The sequence below is a fragment of the Macaca thibetana genome, chromosome 12 (genome assembly GCF_024542745.1).
Source record: "Macaca thibetana thibetana isolate TM-01 chromosome 12, ASM2454274v1, whole genome shotgun sequence".
In the NCBI taxonomy this organism is placed as follows: domain Eukaryota; kingdom Metazoa; phylum Chordata; class Mammalia; order Primates; family Cercopithecidae; genus Macaca; species Macaca thibetana.
The window spans coordinates 62,292,678-62,315,846 of record NC_065589.1 but is presented as its reverse complement, the minus strand read 5'-3'; the positions used below and the strand labels follow the sequence as shown (position 1 = coordinate 62,315,846).

At 36.7% G+C, this 23,169-nt stretch overlaps 1 protein-coding gene across 1 annotated transcript in view; it reads left to right on the top strand.

Moving 5' to 3' along the window:
• The window catches only part of UBE2E3 (ubiquitin conjugating enzyme E2 E3), a 1,128,997-nt gene that overhangs the window by 709,169 nt on the left and 396,659 nt on the right, over positions 1-23,169 (top strand). The window lies entirely within an intron of this gene.

The window sequence follows — 23,169 nt, the reverse complement described above, 5'->3', positions numbered from 1 at the left end:
AGAGTTGGAAGTCCTGAGAATCACGAGCTCCACCAAGAGCAGCAGAAGATGGATGTACAAGCTTAAGAGAGGGGAGAATTTGCCTTTCCTCAGCCTGTTTGTTCTATTCCTGACCCTCAATGGGTTGGCTAATTCTCACCAACGTGAGGTGAGGATGAATCTTCTTTACTCAGTCTACTGATTCAAATGCTAATCTTGGCCAGAAACACCTTTATAGATGCTCCCAGAAATAATATCTGACAAGCTATCTGGACATCCCTTAGCCCTGTCAAGTTGACACATAAAATTAACCGTCACAACATTTAACAATTATTTACTGAGCACTCACTGTGCTTGAGGAACATATACTTGGGACATATCAGAGAACAAAGTAAAGATCCGTTGTGGAGCTTATATTCTTAAATAAGACTCAGCAGCATGAATGCTCTTGACCATTCACTTCTACTTGAAGCATTTTCTTTTGTTTGTTTCCTTGAAGCAACAATCAGCTGGTTTTCCTTCTGTTCTATTTGCCATTTCTCCTCTGGTTTATTCTATTTAAGCAGACCATAAAAATTTGAAGTTCCTCAAATTTCTGTCTTAGACTATCTTCTCTTCTTACGTTCATGATAGCCACCTCTCTGAAATCTTAAACCAATTGTCTACTTGACATTTTCTCTTAAGTTTTCAAAATTACCTCATATTCAACAAACCAAAAATGTAATTCATGTTATTTTCTCCCAAATCAGTGTTTCCTAGCTCAGAGAATGGGAACACCATATATTTATACTATATTATTGTGTCTTATCTTCCTTTCCAAATCTAACATGAAGTCCTTTCAATTTTATTTACCAAATATCTCTTTTTGTCAATCTCTACTGCACTCAATCTAGCCCTGGCCAGAATGACACGCTCCTGGGTTAATATCATAATCTTTCCTCAGTCTTCTTCATCCTCCCTTATGCTTGTTTCTATATGAAGCCAGAGCAGTCTTTTGAAAAAGAATAATTATGTCTAAGATCATTTATTAAGATAAAGTGAAATGCAAGGATTTATGTGGGTTTCTCAGCCACTCCTCATCTCCAGCATTATCTCACACCATCCTCAACCTCATTCTCTTCCACACATAGTGGCTTATATTCAGTTTTCTGTACTCACTATATTCCAAACCATCACAAAGCATTTATACACACTGTTTATTTAACCTGGAAAATATTCCCTCATGGGTGTCCCCCAGATCTCTATTTAATCTATTTTCTTAAGGAAACCTCTCCTGAATGTTCTGATTATGTAAAATTTTTCTACTTTTATCTCTTCTCTCCATCACAGTACTTCTGTGAAAATTTTAATTTGTTTATGACATTTGCCAGTTAATATTTGTCTCTCCCACTAGAGCACATGCAGCATGATGTCAAACCCTGCATTTGTATATTTTCACCACTGGATCCCCAGCACCTAACTTGGTACCTGCAGTGTAGTAGATTCTCAATAAATTATTGATTTAATTAATGCATACAAAGAACTACTGTTGCTGGTTTGATTACATCCCCCAAAAATATATATGTTGAAGTCCTAACATCAGGGCCTCAGAGTGTAGACTTATTTGGACATAGAATCTTTTCAGAGGCAATCAAGTTAAAATGAGTTCATTAGAGTGGTCCCTAATTCAATATTATTCTCATAAAAAGGGAAAATTTGGACACAGAAATATACATTCAGGGAAGATGATGTGAAAATATATACGGAGAAGATGGCCATGTACAACCCAATGAGAGAGGACTGGAATAGATTTTTCCCTCAGAAGGAACCAACATCTCAATTTCGGACTTCTAGCCTTCAGAACTGTAACACAATACATTTTTGTTGTTTTAGCCACCCTGTCTGTGGTACTTAGTTACAGCAGCCCTAGCAAACTGATATAACTACTTACTAATTTTAAAAACATTGTACGTATGTCATCCTAGGTATTATAACTGAAAAATTTGTGTATGTATACACGTGTGTGTTAAGTGTTAGAAAAATTTTATAGACTTCTACTCCACCTACATTTTAAGAGCTAATCAGTCTTTTTTCCAATTCACATTTTGGGCTTGCCCCATGACATTCCAAATTTAGAAATGAACCCATGCCCAAGTAACATATATTTTAAACATTCATGGTGCAAGTTATTTCATACTCTGAAGTATAAGAAGTATTTCACTATTTTGAAAGCTAATAATGAGCTGTAGTTTAATATTTGGTGGTGGGTGCCTGTAATTCCAGCTACTCGGGAGGCTGAGGCAGGAGAAGTGCTTGAACCTGGGAGGTGGAGATTGGCATGAGCTGAGATCGCGCCACTCCAGCCTGAGCAACAAGAGCAAAACTCCATCTCTAAATAAATAAATAAATAAATAAATAAAATATATTTACCTTTGCTCTACCAGCTTAAGATGCAGCCATGCCACCACAAGCTTCTACAATCTTCTCAACAACAGAAGCCCGAAAGAGCTATATTTCACTTTTGCTCACATTTCATTAACCGCAACTAGCCACATAGTCACATGGTTGTACTTATCATCAAGGAAATGGAGAGTTTAATTCCCCAAGTACCCAGAAATAGAGGAAAATTGAACATTATTAATGCCTAATACAAATCTACTGTGATTATTAAAATCAGGAAACTTGCTAGGGTAGATCAAATAGCTCCTAATAAGTTCTGCTTCTAAGAGAGAGATTTTAGGTTGGTGACTTGGGCTTAACACCAGATCTGAGAGTTCCGGGAGTAGAAATGGTTCTAACACTACATATTACTGAAGCTAGATTCCCTTCCCACTCCAGTTACCTTAGCCTTGTAATCTTGCTATGAGAAGGACACTCAACCATGTGCATATAAAATAAAAGAGCTGTGATCTTGGAGCACAAGCATGGAACATTACTGTGGCACCAGCAGATATCTTGGTTAGGAAATACCTCACCACAAGAGTAGGCAAACATTCATCAGTTATTTACTCGCTAAATATCTAGTGAGTGCCTATGTCAGCCAGTTAGGTTCTGGAGAAGTGATACAGCAACAGAAACATTCTCAGTTATCATGGAGCTTAAAACCTAGTAGGGAATTCAGTCAAAATCACACTAACAGATGAATAATTTAAAACAGAATGAATACGCTGAAGGAACAAATCCATGATTTCTTTTTACAAAGAACCTGACCTCCACAGGGTTAGGCCCACTCCTAACCTTTGCAAGAGTCAGGACAAAAGTACAAAACACAGGCCCAATTACCATACATCTCAATCTTTATTAAATCAAACTATTAAATAGCATATTTATGTTCTCATACCCTGACAAATATGCCTTTATGATGACAAAATTAAAAATCATATGTAAAGTTCTTGTTTGATTATGACTAAAAGTGGGCAAAATATCAAGATGATTGAATTTGTTATTGCGTATATCTAGATGTTCCATTGATAGGTCTAAAATGTTTGGATGACTAATAAGATAACAGAATATATAAATTATAAATTATTACATATTCATTCTATAACATTCATTTTCTTATCTTCCTTAAACCAAATTCACTGGTTGTGTTGTTGCAACAAGTTTTTTACATAATTTTTGTTCTATTGACAATTATGAGCTAATTTAATGTATTTGCATTACAACAAAGTAAAATAACATAAAACGTTAAACACTGAAAAGTTAAAATTATTTTTCTTATATGTTCTTCAGAGTATTTTTCTTCTGAAATATTCAAATTACCATTAAAATTAAAGGGTAAATATTATTAAATTATATTATTAAATGATTAAATGTCAAATATTTAAACAAAAATATTTAAATAAAACTGAATCATTTTTATTTTAAATTATATTGCATAATTTATAAACATTAAAATCTATTTTAATATTCAGTAGTCTCCTAGTTACCAACATAAAAAAATCTATACTTCTTGTGTATCTAGATCTCCATATATGCAAAATAAGAATAATATGAATGGTTTGACATTGCAAAATCTTCCACAGCCACCATTTGCAACTTTTGCAAATACAGTGCCAATTCATGAGTACTTCTAAACTATAAATTGGAATGCCATAAGAAACAAACAAAAATAGATGCTGTGTGCTATGTAAGAATCTATTGCATTCACAGAATCTGAGAGGAAGAATTTGACAAGTGAATTAATTTGACTTTTTTCTTACCTAAGAACTTCCATGGATCAAATTCTTTCCACATTTCCTAGCTTTTTCTACCTTCAATGTAAAGAGCAGCACAACCCACAAACTTTCGCAATATGAATTGAACACTTTTATTTCAGGAACATAGGGCAAGATTTTGGAAGGATCATTTCCTGGGTACTAATTGGTGTTGGTTAATTAGACCTGATATTTATGATTATAGGTGGTGCTGTACTAATGTTGAGTGCAGGATAAGACCACAAATAACAGAGGGGCTTGGTTCTTTAATGTGTATATGTGTTTGATACAAAGCGTCCTCTCAAATATGAGGCCAGGACAGGGGCCCTTGTTGTTTGTATATAAGGGTAAGAAAGCCAGGGAATGAGTGTGAAATCCTCCCTTAGAAAGCTGTACTTAAGGCTAAAGTGTGAAGAATAACTAAGGAGTTAACCATGCAAAGATGTGACAGGAGTGGGGAGGGAGGTGAATAGGAATGACTCAGAGGAAACAGCATATTCTCTGTGGCAGGAAAGCTCACTGTTTGCTCAAAGAATTAAAAAAAGACCAGGGACTGGGAGCAAGGGGAAAGAGGAGTTAGCAAGAGATAGGCAGGGCCAGTCTTAAATGTCCGGAAGCAGCTAATGCTACAAAGGTACCAGTAGCTATATCAGATTTTTCCAATTATCTCTCAGTCTAGCATTTATAAAGCAACACTAAGCAAATCTCTGGTTTTTAGACATTTAAAAAATGAAGGGAAAGTTCTCAAAATAGTGATAATAGATTTGTCTCTAGTAAAGTGACAGGGCTTAGAGTGATTAATTTGAAGAATTTAAAGTCCATAATTGTGTTCTCAGCTAGTGAAGTGGTTCATGATGAGTTCAGATATTTACACTAAGGAAATTTCTCACAAACCCCCAAAGATTGTTACATAAAAATGTTCAACACACTGCTGTGTATAATGTTGCTAAAACTAGAAATAACCTAAATATCAACTAACAGAACTTTGAATGTTCGATAGTTTTAAAAGGTAGTGCTATGTGATCATTAAGATAGGTGATTGTATTTAAAGTTGCTAACATGTAAAGGTCTCTGTGATATCTTGATCAGTATAAGTGAATAAATAAATGTGTTATTTACAATAACTTCCATTTATATTACATTTTGTGTGTTTAGTGTATATGTGCCTGCATGTGTAACCAGAGATATTTGGAGTGATGTTTTCTCCTATGGTGAATATGATCTTTGTTCTATTACATTATATAATTTGTTATTATTGATTTACTGATATAGAGGAACACTTGATTTTTGCAGATTGTGGTTGTATCAGAAAAGTTACTGAGCTCACTTGTATTGATGTGACCAAGACCACAAGTCTATTGAAATGCAATAGACTCAAAGGTAGTGGATGTTCTTGTTTCATTTTAGTGAGAATGCTTTTGAGGAATATACTTTTTATAGATTTTTGATAACCTTCTTAGGTGAAGGAACTCCTTTCTATACTTAGCTAATATTTTAAATCTTGAAGAGAACTTTTATTAAATGCTTTCTTAAATTAATTGAAAAAATTATATGAATAATTTCTCCTTCAATTTGTAAATGAGTATATTACATTAATAGACTTTTCAGAGGTAAAACTTCTTGTAATCCCCTAGATAAGCCCTATTCACTTGTGATATGTATTCTTTTATATATTGGATTTGACATGGAAATAAAATTGGCTTAAAATTTTCTTTACTTGAACTGTCTTAGTCTAGGTTTGGTATTAAGATTATACAAAGCTTGTAAATGAATCTGAGAATTTTTCCTCTGTTTATTCACTGAAATAGTTTATGTACGTTGAAGATTTATGACTTGAATGTTTGGTAAAACTAGTGTATGAAGCCTCTACCTGGGTTAGGTTTCTTGCTAGAAGACAGGAAGTCTTGATTTCTTATTCATTCTTTAATGATTATTTTATACAGTTCCTTATTTCTTCCTAAATCAATTTTAGAAACATGTATGTTTGGATAAGATTACTGTTTTCATCTAAACTTTCAAATGTATTGAATTACAGGAACAGTAGTAATATTCACTTTTAATTTTTCATGTATCTGTCCATATGTCCCCTTTATTATTCCTAATTTTATTTATTTGTGTTCTTTCTCTTTTTATTGTCCAATCTTATATTGATTTTTATTATGAAAAATTATAGATGATTTTTAAAAATAGAGAAAATGATATAATAACCCCCATGAACCACTACCATCTCCAATAATTAACAATTAATTCCTGATTATGTTCCATGTATACCTCATACTACCTTCTACCCATAAACTAATAATCACATCATTTCATCTATATATTTCAGTATGTGTGCTTAAAAACTAAGGAATATTATTAAAAATGTAACACTCAATATCATTATCACACCTAAACAAATTAAATATATTTAAATATAAAGTCAGATCTCAAATTTTCTGGATTGTTTCATAAAACATTTTTGCAATTTTTAGTTCAAATCGGGATCCAAACAAAGTCAACAGAAAAATGAACAAAGGCTATAAATAGGCACTATATAGTGGGAGAATCCTGAAGCAACTAATGGAAAAATGTTCAACATTAAAAGTAATCAGGGAAATACAAGTTAAAGTCACAATAAATTATCTTTTATACCCATTAGATCTAACAAAAAGTTTAAAAGTATGACAAACATCTGAAGCAACAGGAATTCTCACAACTGCTGGGGGGAGTTTAAATTGGCACAACCACTTTGGAGAGTAATTGACACTATCTAGGAAAGTTAGCATCTACTAAAGTTGAAGATGTGATGCCGCTTCTAGGAATAAATTCTGGAGAGAATTTAGCATGATATAATAAGGTGACATATACAAAATATTGATTGTTTCATTTCTGCATATACAAGTAAGCTTTGTAAAAAAAATTGTCAGTTGGGAGCAAGATGGCTGAACAGAAGCCTCCACTAACTGTCCCTGCCCCTGCAGGAACATGAAATTTTAGCAACTACACACATAAAAGCATCATCATAAGAACCAAAAATCAAGTACACACTCACAGTATCTGGTCTTTAACTTTATATTGCTGAAAGAGGCACTGAGGAGGGTAGAAAAGACAGTCTTGAAACACTGACACCACCACTCCCCTGTTCCCTAGCAGTGGCCACAAGGCACAGAGAGAGAATCTGTGGGCTTGGAGAAATAGCACAGTGACTGAGACTTGGTATTGAACTCTGTGCTGCCCTGTCACAGCGAAGAGCAAATCCATGCTGGGTTCAGCTGGTGTCTACCCACAGAGGGAACAAGGTTCAGCTTGTGCCTACCCACAGAGGGAACAATTTGGACCAGCCCTAGCCAGAGAGGAATCATCTATCCCAGTGGTCAGAACTTTGAGTTTCAGCAAGCCTTGCTACTGCAGGCTAAAGTGGTTTTAGGTCCTGGGTAAATCTGAATGGCAGTCTAGGACACAAGGGCTACATTTCTTAGGCAAGTCTTAGTGCTAGGCTGATCTTAGAGCCCACGTACTAGGGTAACACATGACCGAGTGAGACTCCAGCTGAGAGAACTAAGGCAGTGTTTGCACCAACCCTTTCCCAATCCCAGGCAGTGCAGCTCAAAGCAACAAAAGTGACTCCTTCCTTCTCCTTGAGGAGAGGACAGCAAAGAGTAAAGAGGACTTTCTCTCGCATCTTGGATACCAGCTCACCTATAATATGATAGGGCACTGAGCAGAGTCATGAGTACCCCATTCCAGGCCCTAGTCTCCTGGATATTTCTAGACACACCCTGGGCTGGAAGGGGACCAGCTGCCTTGAAGGAAAGGTCCCAGTCCTGGTAGGATTCATCACTCGCTGACTGAAAAACACTTAGGTCCTGAATAACCAACAGTAATACTCAGGTAGTAAGCCATAGACCTTGGGTGAAATTCTGAGATGTGCTGGCTTCAGATGAGACTCCAGCATATTCCCACCTGTGGTGGCTACAGTAAAAGACTCCATCTACTTCAGAAAAAGCAGAGGGAAGGGTAAAGTGAACTTCGTTTTGCATCTTAGGTACCAGCTCAGCCACAGAGGGGTAGAGCACCAAGTGGGCTCTTGGGGTCCCCAAGTTCAGGCCTAGGCTCTTGGACAGCATTTTGGACCTGCTCTGGGCCAGATGGGGACCCACTACCATGAAGGGTGAGTCCTAGACCTAGTCACCATAAGCTGACTGAAAAGCCCCTGGGCCTTAAGTGAACATCAGTGGTGCCTGGCAGAGCTCCCAATGGGCTCTTGGTGGTGGTGGTGGCCACTGAGAGAGGCTCTGCCTGTGGAAAGGAAAAGGAAGAGTAGGAAGAACTTCATCTTGTGATTGGAGGGCCACCTTAGCCACAGTAGAATAGAATACCAGGTAGATTTCTAAGGTTTTTGACTCCAATCCCTGGCTTCCAGACAGCACCTCTGGACCCATCTGTGGACTGGGGGATCACACTGCCCTGAAGGGAAGGACACAAACCTCACTTCTTTACCTGCTGATTATAGAGCCCTAGGGCCTTGAGTTAACATAGGCAATAGCCAGGTAGTGGTTACAGAGGGCCTTGGGTGAGACCTAGAACTGTGCTGGCTTCAGGTCTGACCCAGGAGAGTCCTCGTGATGGTGGCCACAGGGGTTCTTATGTCACCAACTCCCAACTCTCAGCTCCAAGCAGCTCAGCACAAACAGACAGAATCCATTAGTTAGGGAGAAAGTAACGAATAGAACAAGAGTCTTTGCCTGGTAATCTAGAGAATTCTTCTGGATGATATCCAAGACCACCAAGGTGGCACCTCTATGAGTCTGCAAGAACCACAGTATTATTGGGCTTGGAGCATAGGTTCTTTGAATATCTGGAAAGTCTTCCCAAGAAAGAGAGGCAAAAACAAGCCCAGACTGCAAAACTACAATAAATACTCTTCAATGCCCAGACATCAACAAATATCCACAAGCATCAAGACCATTCAGGAAGTGGATGGTCCCTGGTGTCTTATTTGGTTCATTAGATGAGCATCATGACCTCACCAAATGGCTAAAGAAGACACCAGGGACCAATTCTGAAGAAACAGAGACATGTGATCTTTCAGAAGGATAATTCAAAATAGCTGTTTTGAGGAAACAAAGAAATTCAACATATCACAGAGAAGGAATTCAGAATTCTATCAGATAAATTTAACAAAGAGATTGAAATAAATAAAAAGAATTAGAAACTTTAGAGTTGAAAATTCAATTGACATACTAAAGAATGCAACAGAACTTCTTAATAGCAGAATTGATTAAGTAGGAAAAAGAATAAGTGAGCTTGAAGACAAGCTACTTGAAAATTCACAGAGAAGACAAAAGGAAAAAGAATTTTAAAATATGAAGCATGCCAAGAAGACCTAGAGAATAGCCTCAAAGGGGCAAATCTAAGAGTTATTGGCCTTAAAGGGGAGACAGAGAAAGAGATAGGGGCAGAAAATTTATTTGAAGAGCTAATAACAGTGGACTTTCCAAACCTACAGAAAGACATCAACATCAAGTACAAGAAGGTTATAGAACGCCAAGCAGATTTAACCCAAAGAAGACTACCTCAAGGCAATTTAATAATCAAACTCCCAATGCCAAAGATAAAGGAAGGATCTTAAAAGCCACAAGAGAAAAACAAATAACATACAATGGAGCTCCAACATGTCTGGCCCAGACTTTTCAGTAAAAACTTTACAGGCCAGGAGAGAGTAGCATGACATATTTAAAGTACTGAAGGAAAAACAGTTTTAGCCTAGAATAGTGTATCTGGCAAAAATACACTCTGGCATGAAGGAGAAATAAAGACTTTCCCAGACAAACAAAAGCTAAGAGATTTCATGAACTTCAAGAAGAGAGTTCTTCAATCTGAAAGAAAAAAATGTTAATGAGCAATAAGAAATCATTTGAAAGTATAAAACTCACTGGTAATAGTAGACACACAGAACATTATGACACTGTAATTGTGGTGTGTAAACTACTCTTAAGTAGAAAGACGAAATAATGAACCCATTAAAAATAATAACTACAACTACTTTTTAAGACACAGTACAATAAGACATAAAGACAAACAATAGAAAGTTAAAAAAATTAGAGGACAAAGTAAAAGTGTATAGTCTAGATTAGTTTTCTTAGTGTGTGTGTGATTTTTTTTAATTTAATTTTATTTTATTTTATTTTATTTATTTATTTATTTGAGACAGAGTCTCGCTCTGTCTCCCAGGCTGGAGTGCAGTGGCGCCATCTGGGCTCACTGCAAGCTCCGCCTCCTGGGTTCACACCATTCTCCTGCTTCAACCTCCCGAGTAGCTGGGACTACATGTGCCCGCCACCATGCCCAGCTAATTTTTTGTATTTTTAGTAGAGATGGGGTTTCACCGTGTTAGCCAGGATAGTCTCGATCTCCTGACCTCATGATCCACCCACCTCGGCCTCCCAAAGTGCTGGGATTACAGGCGTGGGCCACAGCACCTGGACTTGTGTGTTTATTTTTTATCCAATCCATATTAAGCTGTCATCACTTGAAAATAATGAGTTATGAGATAGTATTTGAAAGCCTCATGTTAACCTCAAGTAAAAAAACATAAAACAAATACACACAAAAAAAGAAGCAAGGAATTTAAGCATATCACAAGAGAAAATCAACTTCACTAAAAACAAGAAAGAAAAAAGAAAGAGAAGACTACAAAACAACCAGGAAACAAGTAACAAAATGGCAAGAGCAAGTCCTTAGTTATCAATAATAGAAAAGACTACAAAACCAGGAAACACATAACAAAATCGCAAGAGCAAGTCCTTAGTTATCAATAATTACACTGAATGTAATGAACTATGCTGTCCAACAGAAAGACATAGAGTGGTTAAATGATTTTTTTAAAAAAAGAAGATTTCTTGCCTACAAGAAACTATGAAGATGCATATAGACTGAATATAAAGGGGTGGAAAAATATATTTCATGCCAAAGGAAATGGAAAAAAAAAAGCAGTGTAGTTATACTTACATTAGACAAAATAGATTTCAAAACAAGGACTATAAAAAGAGACAAAGAAGGTCATTATATAATGATAAAGGAGTCAATTCAGCAAAAGGATAGAAAAATTGTAAATATATATGCACACAACACTGCAGTACCCACATGTATAAAGCAAATATTATTAGAACTGAAGAGAGAAATAGGCCTCAATACAATAATGGCTGGAGACTTCAACACCCTACTTTCGACGTAGGGCAGATCTTCCAGACACAAAACCAACGAAGAAACATTGGACTTAATCTGCACTATAGACCCAATGGACCTAATAGATATTTGCAGAATATTTCATCCAAAAGTTGCAAATATACATTCTTTACCTCAGCACATGGATCATTCTCAAGGATAGACTGTATATTAGGTAACAAAACAAGTCTTAAAACCTTCAAATAATAATATCAAGCATCTTTTCTGACCACAATAGAATAAAACTAGAAACAAATAACGAGGAATTTTGGAAACTATAGAAACACATGGAAATTAAACAATATGCTCCTGAATTACCAGTGGATTAATAAAGAAATTAAAAAGGAAATTAAAAATTGTTTTAAAACAGATGATAATGAAAACACAACATATCAAAACCTATGGGATACAATGAAAGCAGTACTGAGAGAATTTATAGCTATGAGTGCCTACATTAGAAAAGAAGACAAACTTGAAATAAATAACCTAATGATGCATCTCAAAAAACTAGAAAAGCAAAAGCAAACTAAGCCCCAAATTAATAGAAGAAAATAGATAATAAAAGTCAGAGCAGAAGTAAATGAAACAAGTAATACAACAAAAAACATCAATGAAACAAAAAGTTGCTTCTTTGAAAAGTTAAACAGAAGCAACAAATCTTTAGGTACACTAAGAAAAAAGAGAGAAGATCCAAATAAATAAAATCGGAGATGAAAAAGAAGACATTATAAATAAAACCACAGACATTCAAAGAGTCATTAGTGACTACTATCAGAAACAATATTTCAATAAAATGAAAAATCTAGAAGAAATGGATAAATTCCCAGACACAACCTACTAAGATTCAATCAGAAAGAAATCTAAAACCTGAACCGACCGATAGCAAGTAACAAGATAGAAGCTGTAATAAAATGTCTCCTGGTAAAGAAAAGCCTGGGACCCAATGACTTCACTGCTGAGTTCTACAAAATACAAATTCTACTCAAACTGTCCCAAAAAATAGAGGAGGAGGAAATACTTCCAAATTCATTGTATTGGGCCAGTATTATTCTGATAGAAAAGTCAGATGAAAACGCGTAGAAAAAAAGAAACCTATGGGCCAATATCAATCATGAACATTGGTGATGCAAAAAATTCTCAACAAAATACCAGCAAACCAAATTCAACAATACATTAAAAGATCATTCATCACCACCAAGTGGCATTTATCCCAGGTACGCAAGTATGGTTCAATATCTACAAATTAATCAACGTGATGTATCATATCAGCAGAATAAAGTACAAAAACCATGTGGTCATTTCAACTGATGCTGAAAAACATTTGAGTAAATTCAACAACCTTTTATAATTAAGAAAACCCTCAAAAAACTGGGCATAAAAGGAATATACCCCAACATCATAAGAGCCATATGTGAGAGACCCACAGCTAGTTTACTGAATGTGGAAAAACTGAAACCCTTTCCTCTAAGATCTGGAATACAAAAGGATGCACAGTTTTACCACTGTTATTCAGTATAGTACTGGAAGTCCTAGCTAGAGAAATCAGACAATAGAAATATATAAAGGGCATCCAAATTGGAAAGGAAGAAGTAAAATTATCTTTGTTTGCAGATGATATGATCTTATATTTGGAAAAATCTAGACTACACAAAAAACTATTAGAACTGATAAATTTAGTAAAGTTGCACAATACAAAAACAACATGCAAAAATTAGTGGCATTTTTATATGCCAACAATGAAAAAAAGAAGGAATTTTATTTACAGTAGCCTCATATATATTAATTACCTAGGAATTAACCAAAGAAATAAAAGGTCTCTATAATGAAAACTATAAAGCACTGATAAAAGTAATCAAAGAGGACATCAAAAATATGAAAAGGTATTCCATGTTCATGGACTGGAAGAATCAATATTATTAAACTCTCCATACTAACCAAAGCAATCTACAGATTCAATGTAATCCCTATCAAAACAACATTCTTCAGAGAAATTGAAAAGATAATTATAAAATTTACATGGAACCACAAAAAAACTCACAAACTCACAATAGGTAGCCAAAGCTATCCTGAACAAAAAGAACAAAACTGGAGGAATCATGATACCTGACTTCAAATTATACTATAGAGCTAACATAACCAAAACAGCATGTTACTGGCATAAAAACAGAGACATAGACCAGTGGAATATAAAGAACCCAGAAACAACTCCATACACCTAAAACTCATTTTCAACAAAGATACTGAGACCATACACTGGGGGGAAAATTGTCTCTTCAATAAAGAGTGCTGGGAAAACTGGACATCCATATACAGAAGAATGAAATTAGACCACTGTTTCTCACCATATACAAATATCAAATAAAAATGGAATAAAGACTTAAGTCTAAGACCTCAAACTATGAAATTACTAAAAGAAAATATTGGAGAAATTCTCCAGTATATTGGGCTGGGCAAAAACTTCATGAGTAATACCTCAAAAGCACAGGCAACCCACGCAGAAACAGACAAATGAGATCTTATCAAGTTAAAAATCTACATTGCAAAGGAAACGATCAATAAAGTGAAGAGACAACCCATAGAATGGGAGAAACTATCTGCAAACTATTCATCTGGCAAGTGATGAATAACCAGAATATAGGAGCTCAAACAATTCTACAGGAAAAAATCTTATAATCTGATTAAAAAATGGACAAAAGACCTGAATAGACATTTCTCAAAAGAAGACATACAAATGGCAAACAGGCATAGTAACACATGCTTAACATCATTGATCATCAAAGAAATGTAAACCAAAACTAAAATGGGATATCATCTCACCTCAGTCAAAATGGCTTTCACCCAGAAGTCAAGCAACAGCAAATGCTGACGAGCATATGGAGGAAAGGATGCCCTTGTGCACTGTTGGTGAGAATATAAAATAGTACATCCACTCTGAAAAAGTTTGGAGGTTTCTCAAAAAACTAAAAATAGAGCTACCATATGATCCAGCAATCCCACTGCTGGGTATATACCCAAAATAAAGGAAATCGATGTATCAAAAAGATATGCACACTCCCACCATGTTTGCTGCAGCACTGTTCACAATAGCCAATATTTTCAAGCAACTTAAGTGCTGACAGATGAATGAATGAAGAAAATGTGGTATATATACACACAGTGGGGTACTATTTAGTCATAAAAAGGAATGACATTCTGTCATTTGCAAAAACATGAATGGAACTACTGGTCATTATGTTAAGTGAAATAATCCAGGCATGGAAGGACAAACATCACATGTTCTCACTTACACGAATTTTTAGACTAAAAATTAAAACGATTGAATTTATGTATAGAGAGAGTAGATGGTTGGTTACCAGAGGCTGCAGAGGGTAGTGGAGGGAGTAAGGGGAAGTGAGGATGGTTAATGTTTATGAATAAATAAGACCTAGTATTTGACAGTGCAACAGGGTGACTATAATCAATAATACTTTAATTATATATTTAAAAATAACTAATATAGTATAACTGAATTGTTTGTAACACAAAGAATAAATGCTTGAGGGGATGTATACCTCATTTTACATGATGTTATTATTACACATTGCCTGCCTATGTCAAAATACGTCATGTACCCCATAAATATATACACTTACTATGTATCTACAACAATTAAAAATTTTAAAAAGTGTCCATCAAATAGAAAATAGATTTTTAAAAAGTGATATACTTGTATGATAATGTAGTCATCTTGCAGAAGTAGGATGGACTTCTCCACCCAAACTTTGGATCAAATTTCTGGACCCATGTTGCCACACACACTAAGAGGTTATAGAAGGTTTATTATTCACATAATGAGATTTACTGGGGAAAGCAAGGAAGTTTCCCAAGCTGGGTAAACTGTGGCTTAAGAGTCTAGGGAATGAAAATTGGAGTTTCTATGGTGGTAAACTCCTAACGCCATGAGATAACCTTTAACCCACGTGGGGAGTGAGTGTTCCTATGTACACACTAAGGTTGAGATTTTTGTGCCAAAGAAGTGAGCACCTGGCTTTTATATCAGCTTGCCAAGATGTGGGACAGAAGGGTAAGAAAGAGTGGTGGGGCTTGAAAATTGTTAGCAGTGAAACATCAAAAATGAAGTCAGACTCTTTACTATAAATGAAATGTTTAAAAATTATAGGATGTATACATATATGGACATGAATAAACCTCAAAAACAAAGGTAAGAACAAAAAGTTGTTTGAGGAATAATACACACATCGATCAATTTAGTGTTTCCAGCAAAATAACCATATTTCAAAAATAAAAAATTACATGATGTATTATTTATAAAGACATGCATTTACAGTAAAAATGAAAACATGAGTAGGAATGACAAACAGGAAAAAGAGAAAAGGATGCGATTGGAGTGGCTACAAATGGAGCTTGAAATACATCAGTAATGACTTATTTAAATAATATTACATTGACATGTTGCAAATATTAGAATTCGATAAATCTGGCTAGTGGGTATAGAGGCATTTATTATGTTATTCTTCTCTGGGTGTTTGAAATATTTTTCTTAAAAAGTTGAGAAAGAAATACTTTGAAGGCTATTATAGTCAGAATGGTGCAGGGTCAATCCTGTTTCCATGCCCAAGTGGCACTACAAAAGGGAGTCTGATCCATTTATCATTGCTGCTAAGTGCTGCACGGTCTTGTCACAAAACATAGCCCTGCTGGTGGACTGCTGTAGTGATATCTTGATGGTGCAAATACCTGCACAGGCCTCTCCCATCAGGAACAAACTCATCTCCTTACACCCATTACAATCATGCTAAAGATTTGCAAACTTTAGCTTGCATTTCTTTTCATTTCTATACACAGTCTCTCTCGTGAATACCAGCTGGCTTCAGGAGCATTATATTGTAGGGTATTTTGTAGTCCCTGTCTTAGGGACTTTAAAACCAGCATCCTTCTTTTCTTTTTAAAAATCAACCTGGGACAATTTTTTTTCAGCTGTATTAAGGTTTAACTGACAAATTTTAAAGTTGCATATATTTATACTATAAAATGTAATGTGTTGGTGTATGTATACATTATGAATGATTAAATCAATCTAAATAACATATCCATCACCTCTCATACTCATTATTTTTGTATGGTAAGAACATTTAAGATCTACTTTCCTTAGCAATTTTTGAGTATATCTTACATTATTATTAACTATAGTGACCATGCTGTACAACATATTCCCAGAGCTGATTCCTCCATCTAACTGAAACTTTGTACCATTTGACCAACATCTCTCTACTTCTGTTTTCCCTCTTTTAAATCCTCTAAACACTTAGGCTTCATACTCCCCTTCCATCTTTCTTAAAGTGACCTTCAATAAATCTGTGAGGCCTCCCATCAACCTGAAATAAGGTATTTTCAATGGATCTAAGGTAATTTGCTTTCTTAGGGAAAGTCCCCCAAAAATTTCAAGATGTCTAGATTCACTGCTCTCAAAAAGGACATGACAGCTACTTGCATTTATTGTAAGGTAACTCTGTTGCTGGAGAAAATAAAACCACATATTTAATATTAGCAAGGCATTAGAAGAAGCAGTTTATTAGGAAAAGAAAATGCCATCTTTATTTTTGGACAAAATGTATTTTACTTAACCTATATTTTTCATTAGCCTTTCAGGTACTTGTATTCAAAAGTACATGTGTTTATGGAAATTTGTACTACTTTGGTTGAAATATTTCTTAATCCTTTTTCTCTGGCAAAACTGCAGGTTCTGCCTGGCTTGACCAGAAATGAAAACATCTTTAATCCAAAGTTATTGGAAATTCTAGAATCAAGAATGTGCAGTACAAAGATCTGAGCAGAAAGCCCAAGAATATAGTAATATGATCATATATTCCATACTGAGATACAAAAAAAGGAAAATTATAGGATAAAAATCCAAGAAGAAGAAAGGGGCAGGATGCCAAGACTGGAAACAGGAGCTGTAGAGACAACCGGAAAAAGGATTTTGGAAGGATCCAGAACTCCATGAGCTGCTTGGAGTTTAAATCCTCGACATGTGCAAAGCAAGGGATAGTTGGCTTCATCCATCATGTTCAGGCTGAAACTGGTAGGTTATCATTGTGATTGTTCACTGGGAAATAAAAACAGGGATTGTTCACTGGGAATAAAATAGGAAATAAAACAGGGAAATAAAATCTGAAGATCAAGAAATACCAGTTCCAAAATGTGGGTTTTCCACCTGCTTCCCAGTAACTGTGGGCAGATACTTGTGAATATTCAGAAAACCACTCAGAAAGCCTGGAGAAGGGCATCTTCAAGTAACTAGGGCAATACTGTGACTAACACAGTAGGGTGTTATTTGGCTTGTTTCTGGTGATCCCTCCTAGCACCAGAGTAGTATCCATGTTGCATGCTGCAGAGTCCACAGGAAAAAGATTTACAACCCAAAAGTTACATGTGAGCAGCTGGTTGATATGAAGCCAGATGCTGACAGAGGAAAATATGCACAGGGAGAGAGAAAAAGAAGATTTTAAAATATCAGAAACAAATCTGTTTCTCTGCCTTCCAAAGCTAAAGATTTTTTTTTCCTTTTTAAAGAATTGTTTTCCTTTCTAAATTACAGGAATCTTTACTCTATTACCTCCTTTTAAATTTTGTGATGAGGTGGGTTGCCTCTTTGGCTTGGAGATTTTGCTGAGATTTTTTGATTTGGATCCATTATCTTCTTTCTCAGTTTTGAGGGTGCCAGGATTTTCCGTGTCTTTTACAGGCCTCTGTCTCTTCTGCTTGGCCTCAGCCTTCCTGGATCTCTTATACCACATTACACTGTTGACTCTGGCTGCTGGCAGGGAGCTCAGCTGTTTCCATGGTCAATGCTGGAGCTTCCCCTCATGCTCCATCCATGGGCACAGAGGTTGATGTTGATCTCCAGCCTCAATTCTCATCACACTAAGTCCTAACCATTAGAACTTTCTTCGTATTTATTCTCTTTCTCTCTCCTCTGTTCCTTTTCCTCCTCTCTCTCCTCCCCTCTCTCCTTTCTTCCCCCATCCCATATAGTACTTGGAACGGAAATCTAAGAAAGCTTTCATCTCACTTCATTAATCCGAACATACCCCTTCTGCAGTCCATACCTTTCCATGCTATCCTGTTGTCATGGTATGCCCGAGTACACAGGCACCTTGCTTCCAAAGCAATGCATTACCACATCCACTCAAACAAATTACCATTCTCATCTTAACTGACTCATGTGGCACCAAAAATAAGCTAACAGCCCAAAGTATGGGCAGATCCAAATGACTTTACACACACACACACACACACACACACACACACACACACAGCATAAAGCATGTATCACAGTGTTTTTGAAGGTGTTTCTTTCCTCATTTTTCTTGGAATGTGCATGGATCTAATTTGGCATTCTGTATAATGCGTGTCATGGTGCAAATGACAAATCATGTCAACCCCAATTACACAACCTACAGGAGAGACACGAGGAATGGCAGAGCAAAAAGGGAGAGGAGCAAGAAATATTTGTAAGCATTATCTATGTCTATGGTATTATTTTACTGTCTCTTCAATGTTTTATGAGGTATATTTTATTTAAGCCTTTTCTCATCTCTGTCATCCCTATAAACACTGTACATATCATAGCATGGCAGAATAATGTGTTGAGATATTACCTGTGATTGGTTCCACGCACCCACAGTCTTCTAATTTCCCTTCTGCCCACTTAAGTACAGTAACTGGTTGACCCCGACCTGCTTACCCCTTGTTTCTCTGGGCATAGCCTGGAGACCTCCCTGGATATCTGACCCCTGGCTAAGAAACCAACCTGCACAAATGCCCCCTGAATCTAAAATACCAGCTGAAATTATTTTTAAAAAGAAGGGTGAAGTAAAAGTACCTTGATCAGAAGTAGGAGCAAAAAAATAAGTGGAGCTTCCTCCCCTTCAAAAACAAATAATAATCCATGCTTAAAGAAGGAGGGGCCGGGCGCGGTGGCTCAAGCCTGTAATCCCAGCACTTTGGGAGGCCGAGGCGGGCGGATCACAAGGTCAGGAGATCGAGACCACAGTGAAACCCCGTCTCTACTAAAAATACAAAAAATTAGCCGGGCGCGGTGGCGGGCGCCTGTAGTCCCAGCTACTCAGGAGGCTGAGGCAGGAGAATGGCGGGAACCCGGGAGGCGGAGCTTGCAGTGAGCCGAGATCGCGCCACTGCACTCCAGCCTGGGCAACAGCGTGAGACTCCGTCTCAAAAAAAAAAAAAAAAAAAAAAAAAAAAAAAGAAGGAGGGAGGATTGAGGGACAAACTCGGTTTGAAGAAATCTGAAGGTAGCAATAAGACTTCTACAGATTTATTATGAATAAATTTATGTGAAAATTTTATAGAATAAACACAGTAATATCAGTAGTAATATTTGTAAGAAGTTCTCTTTTACTTTGCCTATGTCTCTTTTATACTGTTAGAGCAAAAATTAGGCCAAAAATAGCTTCCATACTTCAAAATATTTATTTTTATTTTTATTTGCTACTTTATAACATGAAGTAAGATCATTGTGAATACCCTATCAATGTATATTCTGAGCCCCTCAAGCCATGAGGCATTATAATGAACTCAGTATCTTTGATTTCAAAAGGCTTCACTCTTACAGCAAAAATTCATTAATTTTGAGAATAGGAGTATTTTCTTTGCTTTTTTATACTCCATTTTGCAGAACTGTCTGGTGTTCTAACATATACCTGACCTAGAATAGTGTGCATTTGACTCTTTGACTTTTTTTTTTTTTTTTTTTTTTTTTTTTTTTTTGTGGCAGAGTTTCGCTCTTGTTGCCCAGCCTGGAGTGCGATGGTGCGATCTCGGCTCGCTGCAACCTCTGCCTCCCGGATTCAAGTGATTCTTCTGCCTCAGCCTCCTGAGTAGCTGCGATTACAGGTGTGTGCCGCCATGCCCGGCTAATTTTGTATTTTTCGTAGAGACGGGGTTTCTCTATGTTGGTCAGGCTGGACTCAAACTCCCGACCTCAGGTGATCCGCCCGCCTAGGCCTTCCAAACGCTGGGATTACAGGCGTGAGCCGCTGCGCCCAGGCTTAACTCTTAATTAAACTCAAATAGTCCCTGTTTGAGACATAGGAAGAAACTATTAAGTATTTGAAAGAAACTTCAGATCACGCAGTACTAAAAATTACTCAGATATTTTAGTGTGTTCCAACACATGCAGTTATTTACTGTTTTAGATAATTCCTTTATTTATATGTAAAAGACTCACCATTTTCTATCAGAAAGCACATGATTTACTGAGCTGTTCTTGTCTTTGTTAAGGCTAGAAGAGCGCTTTCTCTGTACTTACACACCCTCTTCCCATCCATACCCTCTCTTGCCTAACTTTCACATCTGCATTAACAAGGTAATTGCTTAGACACACCTTGAAGTGAACCCCCTGCTTTTTTTTTAACATATGGATAATTGATTCTCAAAGCTTTGTGGCACTTGGTTTTTTTCCCCACATCATTGAAATGTCTTTGCTTAAAAGCCTATCAAAGACTGACCAGTTAAGCTTGCAGATACAGGGACTCTATTCACAAACCTGCATATTTAGGCTTCTTTTCATTTACCTGTTGAAGTATCATACCCTTGAATTATTTGGGTCGCTTTCTTTCGCAGTGGTACAGGGATAGTATTTTGCAAACATTAACCTATTTTTCCCCTTGTATATAATGTTCTCTTGTCACCCTCAACCTGCTTTTCCCCAGGGAGGGTAGCAAGAAGTACTCACAGAACAAAGTTACCATCAAATGTAGCAAGACAACAGTCTTGGAAAGAGCTACTTTATGAAATTAGAAAGATTTGTGAATTTCATAGTTCTTCATTCCATATAACAAGAGGTGAACCTGGAGGACTTGGTCATTGAGTTTCATCTAAGCGAAGGCCCATCCAGAAGTAGAAAGCTTTCTTCTGGTTATTTAAAAGAAAATAGAAGGGGTGCTGCAAGGTAAGACACAGAAGCAGGTGCACTAGATTTCCACTTCTCTTTAGATGGAATCATCTATACATACTGTATGGGAATCCAGAAAAATAATCACTCCTTTCCTTGGGTGGTGGGGAGAGGGCTTGGCTATTGGCATATTTCCTTGCATTACAAGGGAAATTCTGCCAGTGGCCACTTAAAATAGGGTTCAGGGAAATAGCACAACAGTGGCACCAGGAGTTGAGAAAACAACGAGCTTGAGACAGCACTGCTGGTTCTGTATGTAGCTCACAAGGAATTCAAAAATGCTCTGGTAATGAGCTGCAAAGGTGCTGACAAATTCAGTGAGTTTCTTAGGGATTTTGTGCACTGGATAATATACCCTGGGACCACCTTCTGCCCTCCAAGAGTTGGGTATATACCATGGAAATCCCCTTTGTCCATGGATTCTCAGAATGTAGAGACACAGAAACCACCTCAAAGAGTCACTTGACCTCTCAGCAGGGTGGCTATCCCTTCCACCTTGCACTCATGCCAATGCCCAAGACTTCCAACATACCATTCCAAAGGTAATAGTGGACTCTGGTGCTTCAGATGGTTTTGTGGAACTGAGAGCTGGTCTGACACATCCAACTTGTTACCTGGTCTTAACCTACACAGGATACTAGTTAGAGCACCTTGTAAACACTAAGACCTCCTCACCAAGCTACACATTGGGCATATATCAAAAGGCTGGTACAGTGTGAACAAAATGCTAGTATGGCTCCCCATCTGGAAACTCATAACCCAACTCTCCTCTGGGAAAATAATTTTTACCCCCTACACTGACTGTACCCCAATTACCACTTCTGTGCTTTTGATATCACATAATTACAACCATTAACAAGTAATTCTATACATGGTAGCAGAAGGATGGAATTTTATGACTCAGAAATGCTTATATGATTGACTTGGGGCTCAGGGCCGAGGTTCCTGCCATATATTTTTAATTTCTTTGGGAAATAGGAAGGCTGTTTAGAAGGTTCTTCCCTCTTTCCACCTCCTTGCTGTTTATGTATGACATATTCATCAAGACTTAAGATGAGTGGCTTCTCCTCTATGAATTATTTCCCAATATTCCATACCAAGGGTAAGTTAGATACCGCCACTTCTTCACTCTATGAATACGTCTATAAAAGCACTTAGTTACACTATGTTAAAATTGTCAGCAAACTTTCAAAATTGTCTTCCTTCTGTGTTTAGAAAGAATGGGTCTTTTGTCTCTCATTCCATATATCTTAACCTAGTGCCTTGATATTATAAAGTTTCGATATATGTTGTTGCATGACTGAACATATGGTCGAATAAATGAATGAATGTGCAACACTTTCGTCTTCCAATCCAAATGTTAGAGATTCAAAATGCTGTGTAAATTTGAAAGAAGCTTTTGTTTACATATAAAAGGATGTGATCATGCTGAAGACTCTGCTATTCACAGTATTTTGCTTGAAGACTGTATGAAGCAAAGTTGGATATTTAAAAAAGAAAGTGACCCTGGATGAGTCTCAGATACATGTTAGTAATACAGAACATATGGCATTAAGACTATGTATGTTATTGGAACAAACCAAGAGAGGTAATTTAATGGTCTGCGGAGTTGTACATTATCTTCCCCTAGTATGGTCCCCTTTATGGTGTCATTTCATTACTTTTACCTGTTCACTTTTTAATCAATTAGCATAGAGCTCCAGAGCTCTATGGAGTCAATAAAAAGCTATCAAACTAATTCTGGAGTCTGACTCTATCCAAGACGAACCCTCTTTAACTGTGCTATGAAGACACAAAGCAACTGGCTTTGAAAATGAGGATTTGAGGGTG